Source organism: Halichoeres trimaculatus, unplaced genomic scaffold, assembly GCF_033239565.1.
Source record: "Halichoeres trimaculatus isolate MK-OKI-2021-1 unplaced genomic scaffold, fHalTri1.1 fHalTri1_scaffold_26, whole genome shotgun sequence".
Classification (NCBI taxonomy): domain Eukaryota; kingdom Metazoa; phylum Chordata; class Actinopteri; order Labriformes; family Labridae; genus Halichoeres; species Halichoeres trimaculatus.
Genome location: NW_027437204.1, coordinates 847,501 through 850,000, shown reverse-complemented (window position 1 = coordinate 850,000; position 2,500 = coordinate 847,501).

Genomic DNA, 2,500 nt, shown 5'->3' with positions numbered 1-2,500 from the left:
CAGGACATGCGTACGGCCACTGCGGGTGCCTGCGCTCGTAGTGGCAGTCCCGAGGCAACGTTTCCCCCTGCTTACACTGGAGATTGGCCCCCGTGCCCCTGTTGGTGACAGCAAAGTTCATTCCGCCTACCAGGGGCCCGAGGCCCAGCTCACATCTAGCCATGCGTGTGCCCCGCCAGGACACGCGTACTGCCGCTACGGGTGCCTGTGCCTGTAGTGGCAGCCCCGTAGTGGCAGTGTTTCCACCTACTCACTCCGGAGATCGGCTCTCGTGGGCCTGTAGGTGACCATCAAGTATATTCCGCCTACCAGGGGCACGAGGCCCAGCTCAAAACTAGCCACGCGTGCTTCCCGTCAGGACGTGAGTACGGCCACTGCGGGTGCCTGCACCCGCAGTGGCAGCCCCGTGGCAGTGTCTCGCCCTTCTCTCACCCGATCACGGCTCCCGTGCCCCCCTTGGTGAGGGTGTAGTATATTCCGCCTACCAGGGGCACGAGGCCCAGCTCACATCTAGCCATGCGTGTGCCCCGTCAGGACATGAGTACGGCCACTGCGGGTGCCTGTGCCTGTTGAGGCAGCCTCGAGGCAGGGTTCCCCCCTACTTACAACGGATCTCGGCTTCCGTGCCCCTGTGGGTCACGGTGAAGTATATTCCAACTACCAGGGGCACGAGGCCCAGCTCGCAACTAGCTATGTAATGGCCCCCACAGGACATGGGTACGGCCACTACGGGTGCCTATGCCTGTAGTGGGGGCCCCGAGGCAGTGTTTCCCCCTGCTTACACCGACTCTCGGCTCTCTTGCCCCTGTGGGTGACCATAAAGTACGTTCCACCTACCAGGGGCACGAGACCCAGCTCACAACTGGCCATGCTTGTGTCCCATCAGGACATGTGTACAGCCACCACTGGTGCCTGCACCAGCAGTGGCAGCCCCGAGGCAGTGTTTCCACCTACTCACTCTGGAGATCGGCTCTCGTGGGCCTGTAGGTGACCATCAAGTATATTCCGACTACCAGGGGCACGAGGCCCAGCTCACAACTAGCCATGCGTGCTTCCCGTCAGGACGTGAGTACGGCCCCCGCAGTGGCAACCCCCGAGGCAGTGTCTCGCCCTTCTCTCACCCGATCACGGCTCCCGTGCCCCCGTTGGTGAGGGTATAGTATATTCCGCCTACCAGGGGCACGAGGCCCAGCTCACATCTAGCCATGCGTGTGCCCCTTCAGGACATGAGTACGGCCACTGCGGGTGCCTGTGCCTGTTGAGGCAGCCTCGAGGCAGGGTTCCCCCCTACTTACAACGGATCTCGGCTTCCGTGCCCCTGTGGGTCACAGTGAAGTATATTCCAACTACCAGGGGCACGAGGCCCAGCTCGCAACTAGCTATGTAATGGCCCCCACAGGACATGGGTACGGCCACTACGGGCGCCTATGCCTGTAGTGGGGGGCCCCGAGGCAGTGTTTCCCCCTGCTTACACCGACTCTCGGCTCTCTTGCCCCTGTGGGTGACCATAAAGTACGTTCCACCTACCAGGGGCACGAGACCCAGCTCACAACTGGCCATGCTTGTGTCCCATCAGGACATGTGTACAGCCACTACTAGTGCCTGCACCAGCAGTGGCATCCCCGTGGCAGTGTTTCCCCCTGCTTACACCGGATCTCGGCTCCCGTGCCCCTGCCGGTCACAGTGAAGTATTTTCTACCTACCAGGGGCACGAGGCCCAGCTCACATCTAGCCATGCGTGTGCCCCTTCAGGACATGAGTACGGCCACTGCGGGTGCCTGTGCCTGTTGAGGCAGCCTCGAGGCAGGGTTCCCCCCTACTTACAACGGATCTCGGCTTCCGTGCCCCTGTGGGTCACGGTGAAGTATATTCCAACTACCAGGGGCACGAGGCCCAGCTCGCAACTAGCTATGTAATGGCCCCCACAGGACATGGGTACGGCCACTGCGGGTGCCTATGCCTGTAGTGGGGGGCCCCGAGGCAGTGTTTCCCCCTGCTTACACCGACTCTCGGCTCTCTAGCCCCTGTCGGTGACCATAAAGTACATTCCACCTACCAGGGGCACGAGACCCAGCTCACAACTGGCCATGCTTGTGTCCCATCAGGACATGTGTACAGCCACTACTGGTGCCTGCACCAGCAGTGGCATCCCCGTGGCAGTGTTTCCCCCTACTTACACCGGATCTCGGCTCCCGTGCCCCTGCCGGTCACAGTGAAGTATTATCTACCTACCAGGGGCACGAGGCCCAGCTCACGTCTAGCCATGCGTGTGCCCCGTCAGGACGTGAGTACGGCCACTTCGGGCGCCTGCACCCGCAGTGGCAGCCCCGAGGCAGGGTTCCCCCCTTCTAACAACGGATCTCGGCTTCCTTGCCCCTGTGGGTCACAGTGAAGTATATTCCGACTACCAGGGGCACGAGGCCCAGCTCACAATTAGCCATGCGTGCTTCCCGTCAGGACGTGAGTACGGCCACTACGGGTGCCTGCACCCGCAGTGGCA